General features: G+C 36.9%; 1 long non-coding RNA gene across 2 annotated transcripts in view; it reads right to left on the bottom strand.

The window, feature by feature from the left end:
* Positions 1-20257, bottom strand: part of LOC132325343 (uncharacterized) — a 77238-nt gene that overhangs the window by 34549 nt on the left and 22432 nt on the right. For both annotated transcript variants that reach the window (XR_009485915.1, XR_009485916.1), the window contains 3 exons: positions 18481-18575; positions 13581-13704; positions 12249-12411 (listed from right to left, as the gene is read on the bottom strand). This is a non-coding gene — a long non-coding RNA (uncharacterized LOC132325343). The remainder of the gene's footprint in view (positions 1-12248; positions 12412-13580; positions 13705-18480; positions 18576-20257) is intronic.

The raw sequence follows: 20257 nt of genomic DNA, 5'->3' as shown, positions 1-20257 counted from the left end.
CATCAGAGCTGATGACTCAGTATTTATTTTTAAAGGGTGTTCATTGCCATATAATACCTGGCCGTCACCGAAGATGATTTATGTGACATCTATCTTTATCTACATTTTAAAGATCTCTAAGAAGATTGCTGTAATTCCTTCATGACCAGTTATAGATAATTATATCTCCTGTGATACTGTCTTAGAGCCATCACTCTTCGCAGCTTTGTGATAAAAAATTAAGTTTCTTCCAAACTCTCTAAAAAAATCTCACCTTTTTTTTTTTTTGAGCAAAAAAGGGGGGAAATGGGAAATCTGAGCTATCTACAAGAATTTAGATCCATATTTCTCTTCCAAGAATAAGAAAAAACAGATGAGAATTTTTTTTTCTGTAGTTATGAATCGATGTAAAATTTCAAGTGATTAAGTCTGACTTACTAAAATCTCGATCAAGAATTCTAGCAGGACATTAACTTGGTTAATTGTGAACTGATTGTTCCCCATAAATTGACATATTTTCTGTCTCAAAGTAGTTTTATTCTAAGGGGGTTACTTTGAAAGTCAGTAAATGCAGAGTTCAGCTCCCTCCTTCCTCTAAAAAAGTAGCACTGCTGGAAGTGTGTTGGACAGTACCTTGAGTTTCCACTTCCACAAAATATTAGCCAAATCATCAGTATTGCAAAAACTTAAAGGCTGACCTTGAAGCCTACAAAATTGCTTCTCCAGAAATAAAGGCCAATATCCAACAGAAGTTTGTTTCTTTTTATTCCTAGGGAGGTACTCAGATTCTGCCTACCTGCTTGTGCATGATGACTTCTGGTGGGAAGTGGCTGATGCCTCCCTGCCCTTACCCTTGAAGAGTAAGAGTCTCTCCACTGTCCCTTCGAAGTCTTCAATTACACTTTGACTAGATCTGCAATTGCATTTGCTTGGACACAGTACTCCACTCTTCTTGAAGCTCCTAGATTCTTTGTGATTGCACAAGTGGGAGCACAAGTGCTGTGACTGGATCTGTGAGAAAGCCTACTCTTATGAAGAAAGAATATGTGGATTGTTCCACATATAGGAATTTTGAAAGATCAGCTGTGTGGTAAGTAAGTGACCAAAATTCTCTCAAGGAACAATGGACATTACAAGACAGCAGTCTGATGGCAGCTAACTAAATGTCTTCAGGAATCCAGGTTTTGCCGTGTTCACAGTTCTCAAAAGGCAGAAAGCCCATGAAGCATAAGACAAAAAATCACAAAGGACTGGTAAAAATATGTCAAGAGACTGCCAAGGACATGTTAAGAGACACCTTGGGACTCTCCTGACTAGATCAGTTCATCAGCATAAACACAGCTGACTAACACTTGAGAAGGAAAACAAAAAATACAGTGATTTCAATTTTTTTTCCCAAAATAGAATAGATCTACACATAGCTACTGAGGAGTAGTAGCAGTTCTATATTTATGCCAAGACAGCTTCATGTAGGTTGGGCCCCCTGTCTTTTTCCTTTTTTTCTGGACTATGTAAAGCTGACACTATTTTCTCTAAGCACCATGGAAGGAAAAGCATATCCTGGAGGAATGTGAGGATTGGTCCAAAGCCCACTAAAGTCAGTGGAACTCTTTCCATTGACTCAAATGGGTTTGCATCAGACCCTAAATGAAGAAAAATGGATCTTCAAGTTCTGGGCTAAGGAAATAATTCCATTTGGAGTGACATGGAAAAAAACACATGAAGGTGAGAGAATTTGAAGAAAACAAAAGGATCTGAAAACTTGGGAACAGCAACTCTTTCAGTATTTTAGGAGGTTACAAAAACAGATGGGCTTTCTCTGATGCAAATTCATCCCCCTCTAAGCAGGCTGATTTATCCCTGTGTCAGGAACATATCAAGAACATATGAGACTGATCTCCTGGGTTTCTTCCTTTATTTGTGCTTCACTTCAAAATTGACTGTCACAATGGAAATGACAATGTTGTCAACTCCTCCCAGAATGCTGTCTAATTTATGACAAGTAATTTCAAATAACTGGTTATCCAATTTTCCATTTCTTTCAATTCCATAAGAAGTAAAAATTCCCCAGTGTCCTTAGTGTCCCCATATGGCCTCTCTGGACTGATCATTATCCAAAACTGACTGTTTTATTAGCTGCTGAGTTTTCGGATCCCATAATAAATGCCTCAGAAATTCAAGTGGTGCTTCTATGTTAATGTGCATGAAAAACAGCTTCCAGGTGATTTGGATAAATGCATATTAAAGAGAAATCAGTATTTGCAGTAAAAGTGGGCATTTAAAACAATACTGATACAGTTTTGAAGAAGATAAATCAAAAACATCAGTTGAACATAATTAAAACAGAGAGGAAAAAACTCTTTTCATTTAGACTAATGCAGAACAGCTGCCTATTAAAATAATGCTGAAAAAAAACCCCAAAAGGATTCATAATAAAAAGACGGAATGCAAAGGTGCAAATTTAAGCCAGATCAAGACACATTGAATCAAAATTTAAACTTCTGAAGGAGAGGTGCATTCATGTGCATTCTCATCTTGGAGAAGCAAATACAGAACAGGCAATGTTATTGACTCCTACAGGAACCTGCAAAATTTTGCAGTTGGTCGCTTAGGAGAGCCCTGCTTTTCGAATAACATGTCTGTAGATGTATGCTGTGGAAGAGGGTTGGAAACAAAAGCATTTGCTGAACTCCAAATTTTCTCTCCTGGTATAGATTAAGTGTGCTGCAAAGACAGAGCAGGCAGGCCAACTAGCAGTCCTTTACAGTGTGCTTCATCTCTTAATTTAAGAAGGACTTGCTGCCTCAAAAGACTTAACCATGAGGCAGTGGCAAGGGAAAAATTACTCCCTTCTGCCATCAGCACTGATGGAATGAAAACATATAATTGCTTTCACAGATTGCTTTTCTTTTATTTTTATATTTTGAAATATTCCCATTTTTTATATTAAATATTTTCAAGGGGAGGAGGTCAGAAGGAAAATGTTTACATTATGTTCCAAAATGTATAGTTTTATCTTTCATTATTAAAATGAGAGAAATATTACTCAAAGTTCTTATTTTAGCTAGAGAAAAAGCATATGTTAGCTGTCTGTGTTATTCTTCCCATAATGTCTCTCTAAGAATACAGGGAACATCCTTGCCTATTCTGGGACTGATTTGCCCCTTGCTGGATATTCTGAAGGAAAGGTAATGTAGCTTCCTAGTGTAATACAAGTCTTATATTTGTGCTTAAGATGACAGGTGAATTTCTATGCTAGTCTTGTTTTACTGACAACTGATTCTTGAGTTCTTGACTGTTATCTTTTAAGAAACTTCTCTTTAAAGCTCCTTCACTTCATAAAGCTCCAAAATTCACCTGAAAATCACCTCAGTTTCCCTCAAGTATGAATTCTGAGTTTCTCAAATTCTTCAGGTACCTGCTTTCACATGCAACTGAAAGAAAAAACTCAGCTTTTCAGCATCCACTTGTCCCGTCACACGTGTTACTTTTGATGTGTGAGGTAAAGTGGACTGAAGACCTCTCACTGAAAAGTGTATCACTTAAAGGAGTTGATGAATGAACATTAAATATCCTTGCATAAGCCCAGAACTTAACATTTCTCTCAGCACAGTGGAGGAGTTTTAGGGTAACACTTCTATTCCTTGCCCCTGCTGATCTTTGAGTGCATGGGGAGATTGGTTATTCACGCAGAGTTAAGCCTCATTGTTTGTACTTCCTGGAGAGGGGATAATATCTCCTAGAGTACCACTGCCTTATTTTAAGGATGCTGCTGAAATGGACTTGAACAGTCACGTTCCAATTCTCTTTATTGCCTATAGAAGCCAGGTTGGCTAGACCCGAGATGCCTCAAGGTGGGTGAGAAGAGTTCTATCACAGATGCCTGCCAGGATGAGAGTCATGGCTAGTACACAAATCATTTAAGAAGTCCATGGGGACACATAATCTTGATCATCATATGCAACATAAGGATGAAAGGCTCCAGGGTCCTTGTGATCCTTTTGGTAAATTTTCTTTCTTACTTTTATATTTCTTATTTATTTAAATAGAACAGTCCAATCTTTCTAACTACCCATCAATAGACCTCCATCCTAGATTATGTGTGCGTGCATGTGCATATTTGTTTATTTTTGTGTTAGTCAGAGCCAGGTATTGACATTCTAAGATCTTGGCTGGTCAGATAAAAATCTCTTTCTTTGTAAAGATTGGCAATTTTTCAAGCCACAGGAACTTTAAACAGTTTCCTGGCAGATACTGAGCAAGCAGGTTGAAGTGGGCAGTGTGATGAAAAGGGAGACCACCTCTTTAATCCTACAAGTTGCTGAAATTTACGGTAGATTTTTCTTTTTCTCATTACTTGTTTATTTAATTTTACTATTTTTAAAAATCTGGTTAAATTCATTACAGTATATGTAAAGAAAATGTCTAAAGGCACTATGTGCCTTATATTATTTTTTTTAAAGAAAGCCTTGCATAATCCTCATTCTGGTGGGTACAATGTCTGCATTCACACCTGCTCTGTGGTTACATCAGGCTCCAAGTGGAAACTGGTTCAGTCAGTAGCCTGTTACTTGACTTTCATGGAGATCTGCCTGGATAGTGTTTGTAGTCTTGGGCTCAGATCAGACCTGTAAAATCCTAGGTTTATGTGATTCTGGCTCTCCATGCATCTCTGGGAAGGAAAACAGAAAAGTTCTTTGCACCTCCATAATGTAAGGGTTTCTTAATGCTCATGCTAACAATTGCAGAAGCCGCTGAGAAAAAATTTGGTGAGGACAGGGACAATGTATCCTTTCAAAGTGAGCCCCAGTGTTCTGGCCAGATTTCCTCAGGCACCTGTAGGTGCTGGACCAGCTTTTCTTTTGGCACACTTTGCTAAAAACACCACCAGAGGGGCACTTGCTTCTGAGAACCCAATGAAAGATATCATCTATGAAATCTGAATGTGTGTTCTGAGCTTCACCCAGACTGTCAACAGGTTCTGACTCTAGGATTAGAAGACACTTCTGGAAGGAGGATAGGAGAAATCTGCAGTTAATCAAAAATTAAGGTCCACTTTCTTTCCCTTCTTTCTCAGAACTGCATTTTATTATTTTTTTCCTTTGTCTTTCTTTTCCCATAAAAGTGTTATTTCCTCTGTCATTATGCATGCAATAGTAGGGTCATGTCATCTATCGAAATAGTTCTAGAATTGCCTGTCCCTAATTTTGTGGTTATCAAAAGGATTGTCCATAACATGTTAAAATGTTCCCTTATTTGGTGGGGATTGGATCAGTTTGTGCAGGAGATTCCCTTGTGTAGAGGTACAATCCTATAAAGAAACAAGGTTCTGGAGGAGGCATGAGGACAGAAGGGCTTCATGCCTTGGAAGATGTATCTGCACTGCATGTGAACCACATTAAACTCATATGCCATAGGCCAAATATGACTACAAAAGGGACAAGGGTTTGTGTACAATGCCTATCATACATAGTTAATATTTATTCTCTCAGAAAGAGTAAAAAGAGTCCTGCACTTCCACTAATTCAGAATAAAGATTCAGCCAGGCTCAGGTTCTTGTTAGTTGATTGGATGCTAGAGAGTTTTCAATGTTAAAATTCTTGACTAGAAGCATACTGAAACTCTTTTTAAAAATAAAAGCCTGATACCATTCATTCAAAACACTAAAAAGTATTTTTTAATATGCTTGAAAAAATATAGACAAAGAAATTTTACTTGTGGATTTAAACCGTAAACACTTATCATTCAATGTTATTTTATTAATTTTGCTAATCACAGCCTTATATTGCAAACAGTGAGCAGTGAGCTCTAACTTTTTCCCATAAACATGCTCTAAGTGTACAAGGTTTGTGCAAACCCTCTCCCACAGCCAGCAAATCCCTGACTTTCTTACGGCTCTACCTCAAAAATTATTTTTTTTCCATGCCCCTGTGTTATTCAAAACCATGTAACCTAAACAAAAGCAAACTCAGATGGAAGGCAATGTAAACTGAGCACATTTCAGATGTAATAAATACAAAGAGAACAGAGACTAATTAGTCTTTTCTCAGTGGGAATTTGGGGTGAAAACCTGGATATGGTGAAGTCTGAGAATTTTGTCATAAAGAATGAGGATTTCACCCAGTCGTCAATATTTCTGCTCAGAAGATGAAGCATGAACCCTTCTTGACTTTCCTTGCCTCGTCAGCTGTCATAGTGAAATTTTTTTTATGATCTCCTGGAAACTGGTTTTGCTACAAAAGTGGAGAACTGCTAAGACAGCAGTTTCAGCAATGCAGTTTCTGGGGTGGTTTTGTTTTGTTTTGTTTTGCTTTGTTTTTTATTAATGTGTGATATTTATTTTTCATGCCATGCAGATTTTCCACACAGTCTCCGAAGTTCTCAGACCAATTTTGCAAATTCCAGCATAATTTATCCTGACTAACATAAGTCAAGAGGTTTATACAACTTGGCACACTTGGGTTAAATGTCCATTTCATCTGTGACAATATGTGGTGTGGCAATGTGGTGAACTCTAGTTACCCTAAATGATCTTGCCAATAAAGAACTGCCTAGAATATTTCTTGCTATTGGCAGGAAAATTCTGGAAGGGAATTTTGTAGGCACACACATGATGTCTGTTTCACATGAACCATCAAAAGTCAACAGAAGCTCATGGTCCTAAGCCCCTGAGATGTTTTAGAAACATCCCAACCTCAGTGAGCTCCCCAGCTTGAGCCATGGGTAGATGGATCTGCCATCTTCTCCCCAGCCAACCTGCAAAAATAGAGTATGGGGCAAATCAGTGCCTGTCCTAATGGAGGAACAGGTAGTGGTGATGACCTGGCTGCTCCCACAACTTTCAGGGAACGGGAAAGCTTCTAAGTGGATCCACAGTCTGGATGGAATGTTTCACCACATTTCTGAGTTTAAAAAAATAAATGGAATAATTCCAGAGACCCTCTTTCTTAATAGAGCAAGCTGTTCTTACAGTATTATATAGCTGACTATATTTTCCAAATAAAATTCCATCTCTTCTTCACTCCGTTGGCTCACAGATATATAGGTTTTGCTTGGAAAAAAAAAGAAAAGAAATTCAGGGGGCTATGATGTTTTCTGCATATTTCTGAAATATCTTGGGCCACTAAGTTGAACAGTTTGCTTCTTCCAGATACCAGAATTCAAAGCAGTATTTTCAATTTACATTAGGGAAAAAAACACCAAAAAACAGGAAAATACTTGCAGCAAAAAGTGTTTCTTACAGCTAGCATGTCACTAAATGTGTCACCTCATAACTAGAAAGTTCCATCTTCTATAAGAAATAAAAAGCCCTCACTCTTCCTTAAATGATATCTCTAACAGCCTTGAGACCAGTGCAAATACAAAATGATGAATGAGCTGTAGCAGCTTATAATGTACTGATGGAACATAGGTAAATGCATTCTGCTCTGACAACTCTATGAACACTTACAATAAAATCTAATTGCATGCATCTTCAAATATTACATTAGAGATAATGACTTTGTGTAAATATCAATGTGCTGCTTTTTGATATAAACTACAACTCAGTGCTCTGACAACTCTTCATGATTTTCAGAGTGAAGTGCACATTAGGTTTTTTAAATTTAATTTTGAATGGTTTTCTTTTCCTTTGAGATTTATTGCTGCTTCTCCTGAAAATTAAAAATTGCTATTCCTTTGACATTTTCTCTCATTTTCCCCTCAGAGACTTAGAGAAAATGTGGTTATTTTATTTAATTTGAAATAGACCAGATTTCCTTAAACCATCATAACATGGCACTTCTGATCCCTACACAGATTCTGCATGCCTACATGTATATAAAAACCATGCAAAGACAAAAAAAATAAGTACACCATTATTCAGCCTCTTTATAGAAATATAAAATTGCTAAATACTGGATTCTATTACTTTTACACTTGACTCTTCCTGCTATTCTGCTCTGTTCTAGCAGTGCTCCTGTGAATTTTATTGCATGTCTGTTAGGCCTTCCAAAACCAAAGAATAAATTCTTCATAACTGTCTCAAACTGTCTGACATTTTAAAGCACTAACATATTTGAAATAGTTTCCTATATCCTGTGCCCCTCTGCATTTTATTTAATGTCTATGTCTGTTGCTAATTAGGACCATCTTTTTCTGGTGTTTTTTTTTCATTTGGAGATTTTACATTTAAATTTCAGATATTTCTTTTCTCTAAGACCCCTCTGTTGTACAGTCATTGGTTTCATAGCTATCCAGGTTAATTTGGCTATATTTTTTTTTCCCTTCTTGCAGAGGTTTGGGGTTTTTCTTACTGCAGTTATGAACGAAGGTTGGTCTAAATTTAGAGCAAGGTAACAGGCATTCACTTTATTTGGTTGGCCAAAAATGCTGCTCAAAAATTTATTTCAATTACAGTTTCCCTTTTGGAGAATGTATTTCACTAACACTGAGCACAGAATTTTGTTTAAGAAACAAGTCCCTTTCAAAGGTTTTATTATGATTGGCATTTTTTAAAATAAAATCCTTAATATGTTATGTGAGCACTTCCCTGATGTTATATTACCATATAACACCAGGGATTCAGCTAAAAATGTTGTCATTGAAAGAAAAGGTGCTAATGGGGAAAACAAAAAATGGATAAAACAGCCTAGGCAAATACTTGCAAATTCAAAGAAAAGAAAAGAAAAGAAAAGCTCTTAGGTTCAGTGGCACATTTTATTTCAGAAAAAAAAATGAATTCTTTCTTGAATTTGAAGATCTGTCTGAATATTTGTTTTGCTTCAGTTGTCTTTTTATACTCTCTAGTACAGATTGTCTCAGTGTCTATAGCTCTGCTGTTTAGCTGGAGCAATGGAAAGATGCTTAAGAATATTTTCAGTTTGAAAACATTATTGAGTCTTTCTCTCAATCTCCTTATGTAACATATAGTTTTAGTACCTGGGATTTCAAAGCTGGTAATGCACTGTGTTTCTGAATGACAAAGAGAACATACTAAAACCAGCACCACACTGTTTTTTTAAGAAAGTTTCAGGGAAATTCATGCAGCTCTGAGTGAAACTCTACCCTGCCTTTAGCCATCCAAGTATTTCCTTCCTTGCACAGAAGGCTGAATGATTCATTGTACCCAGGATCTCTGTTCACCGGTAGGTACGAAGCTGACGTGACTACATAACGCAGCCAGAGAACAGGAGCTCTCCTCAGGCTGAGAATCTGAGACACTGAGCAGCAGCTGCAGAAAGGAACCTTTCCTCCTCAGGATTTATTCATGATATAAGGTCTTGACTGCTGACAAAAAAATGGTACCCATTTTTCTTTGCAGGGTGTCTGAATTTCTTTGTTACCAATTATGGCAACAGCCAAGGAATTTTTCACCAGGAGATGTGCAGTGAAACTAGACTTGTAGAAAGAATAAGTAAATGCTTTTGTAAAACTGGAGTATTAAAATAGATATGTCTGCTGAAAATTAAGAGACTGAGAAGAAGAGATTGTATTTTCTAACTCTATAACTTTACATATGCCAATGAAAATCATATTCAGTTCATTCGTCAGATTGAATTAATCCAACAAAACAAAAAAGTAAGTGACTGACACTCCTGGGTCATGTCCCCACATCTCACCAAACTTTAGCAAGTCATTTACTAAGCCTCAATTTCAACCAACTCTTCTAGTCTCTGTCCTTATTTTACAAAGATAAGAATGCCTTTCCAAGATCTGCCTTTTTGGGTGAGAAAGATCACCTCCTGCAGATGATCCTCACTCTTCCATGACAATAGAGGAATATTAGATGATCAAGCAAGACAGATTGTTTACTTTTTGATGGTCACGTTATGTGAAATCAGTCCCCATCCAGTCTACCCATCTCTTCCACATATTTTCTTTTCAGAATCTGACAGCTCTTGTTCATTCTAATGCCTTCTAGTATGAGCATCTAAACCAGCACAGAAAATGTAGAAATTGAAATGGAGGTGGAGGGTTGGAGGAAGAAGGACAAAAATTACTAGGTAAGGGGAGATAGGCATATAAATAGAGAGCTATGGTTTTAGAAATCAGAATTGTATCAAAATGAGGGAAATAAACAGAAAGAACTATAAACTCAAGCAGTCTAAATATAAAACCAGAATATGGCATGTCAAAGAAATATCTGATAAAAAGAAGTGGAAAAACCAGAAGAATTTTTAATATATCTTTTTCAAGCATAGCAGGAATAGGAGGAGTGCAAAAGAAACTGTAAAGCTAAAAGAAGCATTCACAGAGTATAAGTTAATGGTAGGAAAAGACTAAATTAGATACATGTATTTTTAATATAAGTTCACTGTAGGGGAGCTTGGGAGAATCTTTGTGGAGGAAGCATTAGAAGTGCTGCCTGAAATTGAAATTCTAATAGAAGTTACAGAACTCTGAAAGTTTATAGAGAAAGTCAATGTGTTCCTCAAACTGTTCATTTCTACAAACCATCTAACTCATTCAAATAGTAAAAAAACTTTTATCTATTTATCTGAGATGGCTGTGAACAAGTAATAAAACACAGGACATCTCTGTCAAAAGGGACTAACTTTGGACTTAATGGGAATAAAATGAAAGGAATTAGACTGAGGAAACAAAGCAGTTGCTCTGCATGACAGACTGGCCATAGGACCTTGTGCTCATATGGGGCTCATGCAGTGTTTGCACACCAAAACACAAGAGGGAATTCTTTGTGTTGTAGCACCAGTTTACATGGCGAGCAGCTCAGGCCATCTGGGGACCATATACTTTCCCCGTACTGTTGACTTTCGCAATCATGCTGAAGAATTTGAAGAGCATGGCATTCCCAGCAGTTTGAGATCTGTGGTGGTTCCCCACTGCAGATGAGCCCGTGCCTCCAGAGATGTAAGAAAATGCAGTGAAGGGATGATTTCCTGACACTTGGTGTGGAGCACAAAGATAATAAATTTATTGTCACACTCCCGCCAGGGTAGAGAATTCAATTCTTGAATTTAGAACAACAACTTACAACTAGGTTACAACTAGCAACTCTAGTGTTAAATTTTTATCATTAGGAGATCCATTGTTAAATGCCTAAACAATTTGTTTTGGTTTTTTTTTTTTTTGACGTTATTAATTGACTAATTAATGTTAGGTGCATTTACAGAAACATTACAAGATCTTTCAATATGTGGTGCTTTTTTCCTGATTATAGGAATAGGCTTTTTCTTCCCTAATTATAGGAATAAATATTGCCTCTTGCCATGGACTTACACTACAGAAAATATATTGACCTGAAAGATTTTGCCCTAATAGGCTGCAGTTTAAAACAAACAAAAAACCTCTCTTTAGATTCAGTGACATCATTCCATCATTTTACTGATTTAGCACAGAAAAAAGACATTCATATTAAAATCAAGCCCCTCTGGAAAAGACCATCTGACTTTGTAGATATATTCAGCTAATTTTTTAATGCATATCTATACTGAAAAACTCATCTATAAACATGTTGCACATAGATAATCAACATACTTAAAAATCATCCTCTTAGCATGTAAAAAAAGAAATTAAATGAAAATGTGTTTCCATTGATAATATTAAAGACAAAATTATTCCAAGAACAAAAGAATAGATAAAACTCTCGTATCTCTAAGTTGTTGACATCTGATCTGTCTCATCCATTTCTGGTTTCTCTACTAGATTCCTTGTAAAAAATCCCCACACATTGTGTCACGTCCCTCTTGTATCTTTGACCAGAACATCCCAGTTCCCACTCTTAACTTTCAGCTGTTCAGCTAAGCAAAAGCAATGCATGCTTTCACTATTCATGCTGACGTTTTTCTTTAAAATAAAAGCATTTGAATGTCTCTGAGACTTTTCCCACTCATCAGATTTGAATGAAATTTGCTGATGGACCAGCAAAGAGACCAATAATGGAGACATTAATGGTACATTTTCATCAACTCCATTTCCCAAGAAGACAAATTAAAATTTTTGATCACCTCCAAAAGAAGTTTTTGAAGGGATGTGGACTGCATATAGAAAAGGGGAGAAAGATTCTTCATTGCTGAGTCACAGCTAGCTTAGAATTTGATATCAGGATCTTGGGAGAACAATAAGTAAGTGTCCATCAAACTCAGATATTTTTTGGGCCTTACTTGGGTGCAGACTGGATTACTAGACTGGAAGCTCCATAAGATTTCCATGTGATAAGAATACAGGAAGAGTGAACTATGTGTAGCATTGTCTCTTTACCACCCTCCCAAGTTTTAGCAAGCTTTATGCTTCCAAATACAAGAGTGTCCCACCTCTTGAAAACTTACCAATTCCTAGATTGTACCACATCTGGCCCCCAGAGACTCATGCAGAAACTCAGGTCAGTGTGAGCTGAGGATATTTCTCCCAGCTGTGAGAATCCTTGCAGCCTGAGCCCACACCAACACCAGATCTCCAAACACATTCATGTGTCTGTGCTATGCACACATTCTGGAAAATGGAAAATGTCAGATATACCAGCAGCCTAACTGGATGCTCAAAAAAAAAAAAAAAAAAAAAAAAAAAAAAAAAAAAAAAAATTGGAAATCAGCATCAAATACAATTCAACTGAAGTAGAGAAAGTACTGCCAAGGACAATTTGAGAGGTTAAAAGTTTTTAGCTGAACTCAGACTAGAAGTATTCCTGGCTTTGAGAACACAAAAAATGGGGAAAATAATGATCTGTTTAAATATAGCAACAATCAATCTTCATCTCTTTGAACAAGCACTACAAACTGTAGATGAAATCTTACATCTTAGCTAACCTTGGCTGACAATAATCTAATATTAACAGCAAATATTTTCTCAGTGTGTACACTCTTCCCGCAGTGAATAGCTTACAAGTGTTCCTACTCTTCTCTTGGAAGTAATAGGGTCAAATATTGATTAATAAATAAGCCAAAATAAACAGCCCTTACAAAAATAACAAACAAAATCCAAACCAAAACAAAACCCAGAGAAATCCACAACCCCTCAGCTGTAAAATACGGATTTATTGGGGTGAAATATGAAAGCTGCCAGCAGTTTTATTCACTGCCTGTGTGAGTTTCACAAGAAATCATGGGGGAGAACAAAGGTATTTACATGTCCTGCATCCTGCTGCAGTTCTAAGGGGCAGATGAACTTCAAGATGCATAATTTACTGTGGCTGAAAAATGGAATGAGTAAACCTGTGCCTGATTCACTGATACAGGAGCAAAGCCACTTCAGGAGATGACCTTGCTCATATCTGAGCTGTGAGTATCATGGAAGTCCCCTGAGTACAGAAACTCAATTCTGATTTTGAGTGTTTACTTGGTATTTCCATAGAGCTACATGAGCAAAAGTGTTTTAAGACACTGTTCAGAGCTCAGGAGCCCTCTTTGTTAGCATAGTCAAAATAAAGTAAAAAGGGAGAGGGAGATTAAAAAAATAAAAAAAGCACAGCCTTCCCCCAGCAAACAAAAAGGAAAGTCAAATGTTCCTAAGAATTCACTGCCACAATATTTCACTTAAAAATTAGAAGATAGTAGCAGACAGAGACAGGAAGAAAAGCAGCAGCAAATGAAAGAAAATAAAACCAGTAGCCATGCAATCTTTTTTTCCCAGACAGTTTTTCTGGGTTTCTATTAGCACCACACCTGGCAAGGTGCTGGTGGTGGAAGCTGCAGGGTGGTCACTGAAGAGAGGACACTGCCAGCTCCAGCTGTCTCCAACTGACCCCTCTCAGGGCATGGCTGAGCCCCCCAGATGAGGTGGTGACACCTGTGGGGGATAGTGTGGAAATATGGCATTGCTCATTTGCCACAGGAAGGTGAGATTGCTGAACTTTTTTTTTTCTAAAAGAGGAAAAAATCAAACAAACAACAACAACAACAAAAAAAAACCCAAAACCCAAAAAAACAAAAAAGAATGCATAAAATATTGACTGTGGGGTTATTGCCAAATTTTCAGTTTATTTTTTCCCTAATAGAGCTAAATGAAGTCTTTAGTCTTTTTTACTGTTGGAATATATCTTTTAACAGTCAAGGCCTTTTGAGACTACAAATGTTACTAAGAGAAGGATTACATGGTTAGGTAAAGAAATTCCCACATGACACAAAATTTAGGGAGTTTTTTCTTTCTTTTTATCTTGCCTGCATTCAGTAAAAAATTATTTCTACTTACCTCGCCCCCCAGATAGTCTCTTAAGACCATACATTTTTTGCTTTACAGAATATGCAACTCCTTGGAAAATAAAACAATATTGATAGAAACTATAGCAATACTGCAGAAGTTAATAGTTTTTCATAAGCTACTATTTCCTGCAAAATCATTGCATATTTGTACCTAGATTTCTAAGTTATTAATGCTTTTAATGGAATAAAACATTCATACTGAGACCTCAAGTTCATAGCCTGCTTTTAAAATATAAAATTTATTTTCATTCTGAAAGCCCATACCTTACATTTTCTAGCTCCCTGATGTGCACATAAACAACCACTGCAAATTAAAAAACAAAACACCTGCATGTTCATTGTCATTCCTTGTTTTTTCTGAACTTGAGCTGGTCCTTCAAAAATCCACTAGAATTACATGTTCAGCTGATGCTTGAGGTGATTCTGCCTCTTCTGTCATAAAGACTGAAAGATATTTAGATATGTGACAAATTCTCTAACCAAACTGAATAGGTTGCAGTTTCTCATGTTTCTGTGTACTGAAGTCTGATTGATTAAGGGGTTGTTTGCACCTAAAAAAAGACTGAAACAACAAAATGTAATTTGAACTACCACAGAGCAAAGGTAGAGTCCTGTGAGGACCACAGTCTAAATGAAAATCTATTAAACCAGCATTAAAATCTAGGCTGGGAAGCTGTATGAACCGCTGTTTGTATTAGCTTTGAAGCTTAAATTATCTATTACATGGCTTTATAAAATGAACCTGAACTCGAACTAAATTGCACACTAGCAGGGAAAAATTAGCTTAAAAGCAGAACTATTCTTTTAACCCCCGCTCTGATTTAGCAGTATCAGCTGGGAGAATAACTACATTAAGCTCCCTTAGAGTGAGGAGTAACTATGATGTACTCACAAAGCTGAATGTTAGCCTTGTAAGAGCTGAGACATTAATTCATACAATTCAGTTTCAGTTTTTCTCAACAAGTTGATATACTGTCTGAAGAAACAGATGCAGATTATGAAAAACATTTTTGTTAAACTCTTCTAAAGTTAGGGATTTTTAAACTATATTTGTGTTAATGAAACAGATGGCCATCAGGTAATCAGTACAGTGCAGCTGTTTCACCAGGATGCAGAATGTAGTTTAAAGCTAAAAAAAAAAAAAAAAAAAAAAAAAAAAAAAAAAAAAATTACAGTTTAGGCTCAAACAATTCCTTACTTCAGACAGAGAAATGATAAAGTAACTGGCTGGTCAGTCTGAAAATGCTCCATTTATACTTTTCCCTAGCAAAAAATTCAGTTTTACAAGTTGTGTTGTTTTTTTTTTTTTTTAATTACATCTTAGGAGAAAGAAATAATAATTTTGGAGGAAAAATTCAAACTCCTTGTAAAGATATTTGAAGTTTTTCCCTAAATGTTACTCTGCTTCTGAGTAGATGCAGCACAGAAGATATGATCCTCTCAAATCCTATATTACACTAGGATAAAGAACAAAATTTGTACACATTATTTAAAATAGGCAAGAAAAGGAACAAATCCAGACACCCATTTCATTTTTGCTCATGCAAGGACTGATGAAAAGTAGTGATTTCTTTTTGCATTTTCATCTCTCTTATTTCTCTTTCCACTGTGCACTCTAATATGGTACATTATGGAACTGTGATGGGCAAACATCTGTGCAATCTATGGTAGCAACTCAGCAGGTTCCATGATCAAATATATCTGTACTCTTGGAGCTGTGGCAATGAATGAGCTTCAGGCTCAGCAGAACAAGTGCCACATACATGTCCTAAACCCAGGGCAATACTGGATCAGATCCCTACACCATCACACCCCTGTACAGTGGGATAGTCTGTCTCCAGTTTCTTAAGTAAAGGAAATAATTTTGTATGGAAAGTTACATCCATTACTTTTATCTGTTAGCAGGGTTTTCTGCCAGCAACAGCCAAACGTTGATTTTTACCAAAAGTTTTAGCTCTTCCACATGTTTTTTTCTTAACAGGAGGTATAAACATAGTCACTAAACACAATCAATGCCCCAACACCTCTTCATCTATGAATGAAGACACAGAAGAGTCAGTGAAGCAAAGTCAACTTTGACAAATCAGGGTGATCTCAGAGCAAAGCCAGATTGCTGATGGAACAATAAATTTTGTCAAAAAGGGAAAAAGAATCTAAGAAGAAGATCTAAATTAACCTAGTCATGGAATAGTATGTCATACTGGAACAATTTAAAGGTTTGTGATACCTTCAAAAGGCCGTATTTTTCTTTAAATTTTGCAACATGGAAGACGAATGTAGTATGTGTTTTTCACCTATCATGGTGTCTCAGATTTGAGAATTCCTTTAAGGGAAGCATTTTTGAGTAATTTTTTTATCTTTTCAGATTTTTTTGGGTAGTGCAAAATATAAAAATCATGATAACAGGCAAATCAGACTGTGATTCTACAAGCAGGGGTAACAAAGGATGTAAACTGATTGTTGAATGGTCATATTGAGATTTCAGGGTGGACAAAGAGCTGGTTTGAGATTTATTTTGATGGAAGCTGACTGCCCATGTCCAATAGCTCACTCTGAGCCAGCACAGAACAAGGTAGGAAGGCAAATTCTTACAACACCAGCAGAAATGAGACTGGTTTTGTGCTGCAGAACCTCCAAAATATTTTCCACTCTTGGAGTAATCTGATTCCAGCTGTATCTTTCATCACCATCCATGTTTAAAATCCTTGGGGGTTGACTACAAGGGTGGAGAAGGATTGTCACAGTTATAATGCTTACTGAATGTGCTGGTGGAGCAATTGTTTAATTTACCCATTCCTTCTGACAGAAAGCATACTTCAACTGCCAGCAGCCTGTCCTAATATTCAGTGCCTATGTTTTGGAAGGCCTACTGTAAAACAGTAGTTTCAAGAGACTTCTTGCCCAAAATTAGAAAAGATTTTTGCTAACATCTACAGCATATGAGAGGGTAAGCTGTTCCTTCTCAGTTCCTTTAGTTGACTCTTAGATCCTTCTCCTATTCTTCTCAATGCAAATTTTGTTCACAAAAATAAATCCACAAAACTATGGAGAGAAAATGGACTTTGAAGGACTTTTCCTGGGGCTTTATGTGGGTTTGAATATATGAATCAGAGGGATTCCTATCATCACAATTCATTATTACACTTGGCTTACCATTTTCTTTTGGAGCTTTTTTTTGTTTTACCTTCAGGATGCAGACATATCACATTGTGCTGCAGTGCATTCCAGGGTCAGAGCATGAGTTACAGCAAAGCTTTACTTGCTCGTCTTGAAAATCTGCCTTTGAGCATCTGCTGTGTGGAGGAATGTTAATGGAAGTGATTTGAAAATGAAACAAGGTACCCAGACTTCCTGAAAGGTCACAGTCCTATCTGAAAATCCACACCTGTGGTTGAATCTCAAGGTACATATATATCTGCATAAACATAGTTATCATTAACCGGTTTTCCAGGCTGGAATTTTTCTGAATGCAGAAAATTGTTGGGATGCATGTGAGAAAGGAATGTAAGCCCAATAATTTTAGTTAATCCTATCAGTATTATATGAATGTCTGGACACAACAGGAATTACTTCTGGTTTGACTATGTCAGGTTATACATTATATGCAAAATGGTAATCTTTTTACTTATTGATAGAGCTAACTGACAATTTGGGCTTCTACTTTTTGCCACAATCTCTTTTATTAGTTTTATTTGTAAAGTGAAAGGATCAATTAACAAAAACACAGTAAGCAATTTGTACAAATTTACTACACTTCTTGTGAAACTGCCATTCTGATTTTATTAACAGACACACTGTTTTGATGCTGGTACATGCAGCCTCAAAATTAACTTGCACAGTTCTTTTCTCTACTACAAGGAATATTTTGGTTATCACTAGAAATCAAGGATGATTATCTAAAATAGGCAGCACCAAAACTCACAGGCGGCCCATGAAACACCGGCTGTAACAATGAATTTTGTTGCTCCATTTTGTAAAAAAAAACAGATAGTAGCTGCCAAATATTTTTTATCCTTGGTGTTTCTGGGTCTCCTTGTCACTTGCAGACTTTCAGGTGTCTTAAGGATGAGGTATATTTTAGAACACTGTCAGCAGCCTCACTTACTGATGCAGAGAGTGGCCTCACAGCAGCTTGTGCTTCATAGCTGCTGTCCTATTTCTGGATGCATACCTGCCACCTATGGGAAACATGGCTCCTCCCTAAGACTTCTGGATCATTTTCTGGGAAATTCTGAACATGTGAGATACAGAGCTGGTGAACAAGTGAGCGGTGAATCCAGTACATTCTAAACAGAAATAGTCAAGTTATGCAAATCAACTCTATCTCACACTTGCTTGACTGTTTAGGTATCAGGCAACCTACCTGGAAACAGTTTTTATATGAGATACTGCACATGTGGTACAACCCTCCACAAGTAGACATATTTGTGGGGTTCATCACTGTCAGGCCGGAAAAAGCTATGGAAGAGTTGAAGAAGAAGAGTTAAAGGTACCCCTGATTTTTTTTCCAAGAATTCCCCTTCCTGACATCTTCTACTGACCTAACTCTGGGCTAGGGACTAAAGAACAATCTGCATAAAAGAAACCTTAGAAATAATACAGAGAAGTGGTAAATCTCCACACTGAGCTGTTTTGAGGAGCACAGTGGATACAAACTGAAATGTTGAGGGTTCAGTTTCAACATCAAGGAACACTCTTTCCCTGTGAGGGTGACCAAGTAGTGGCACAAGTGGCTTGGGGAGGTTATAGTGTTTCCATGCTTCAAGATATTCAAAAGTCATCCAGATGTGAACCTGAGCAACCAGCTGTAGATGGTTCTGATGGACCAGGGGGGTTGGACAGGGCATCCGGATGTTGCTGCCATCCTCAGCTGTTCTGTGACAATGCCCTTCTATTTTCCTCAGACCTTGTCAGGAAGCTACACCGTTTATCAACATGAGACATATTGTTAATTAACACTTTATGTCACCAGAACATGTAAATAAAATATTCTACCCAAATATCTGACTTTAGAGACAGTGGTCTGTAGAGGGAGAATTTTCCAAAGATAACAGGAATCTTAGACTAGGTAAAACCAGCATGAGACATTTGTTTGCATTCACAAGAACATCTGGGATATAATGTCCTGGCTATGAACCAGCATCAATCGAAGAAGTTGCACCTTTGTCATAACTAGTTACTCACCAAAAGAATTAAGCAATCCAATTTTCTGAAACTTAGGAAAATTTATGCTGGATTAGTGGCATAAAAATCATAAATCAAGTAATGAGACATGAAAGGTTTAAGCCCTCTGTTAAGTTTCTCAGATGAGTAGGTTTGACAGGTTTGGAGGAAACAGTGGGCAACTTCAAGGTCCTCCCCATGCCTCCTACAGATATTCAGATATCAATGTGTGAGTAAACAGAAAAGGTACAGAGAGCAACAAATTTACTGACAACACTAAATGCAATGGGAAAGGGTATCCACACACAGTTGCTGTTAATGATAAGAAGCTTCTTTCTACTGCCTTTTTAAATAGAACCTTTCCCTTGATATTTCATTTTGGAATAATTTCAGAGATCTAATTTGTTTTGTCAGGTTTGTAATTATTTCCAGAATTTACATCATCTCCAGTTTTAACAAGCACTAGCAAGATAAGCTCTAAAGTGCCCCAAACAACAGACATATTCCCAAAATCTTAAACCTACCAGTTCTGCTTAAATTGATATGACGTCATTTTCCCAGCATATTAAACTTAACACCAGTTTGAAAATCAACACCTTGAAAACTGTTAAAGCAGTGATATAGAAATTGTTTCAGTGAGAGAAAATCAGAGAAAAAAACTCATTCAAGGCTATTAAAAAAATAAACCAACTTTGCCTTTCCCGTCTTTTCCTAGGCTTGATGTTTCTTCAATCCCTTTCTGCTTCCTGTATTTCCATTCTTATATAAAGTTTATAAAGTGTATATCAAGTATGTAAGAATTTATTTATGAATGGTCCAAAGGGGAGAGCCAACAAAAAGAAATGATGGGTTAATTGGGTCATATTCTCCTCAGTTTTTTATTCTAGCACAGAAGGAAAATCATTCAGTCAGCAACATTGCATTGCAGGATTGCATGTACTGGTGACAGAGGAATCAGACCAGATGTTTCTCCACTT

Source organism: Haemorhous mexicanus, chromosome 3, assembly GCF_027477595.1.
Source record: "Haemorhous mexicanus isolate bHaeMex1 chromosome 3, bHaeMex1.pri, whole genome shotgun sequence".
In the NCBI taxonomy this organism is placed as follows: Eukaryota; Metazoa; Chordata; class Aves; order Passeriformes; family Fringillidae; genus Haemorhous; species Haemorhous mexicanus.
Note: the sequence above shows the minus strand (reverse complement) of the source record. Positions and strands in the feature narration are given on the sequence as shown.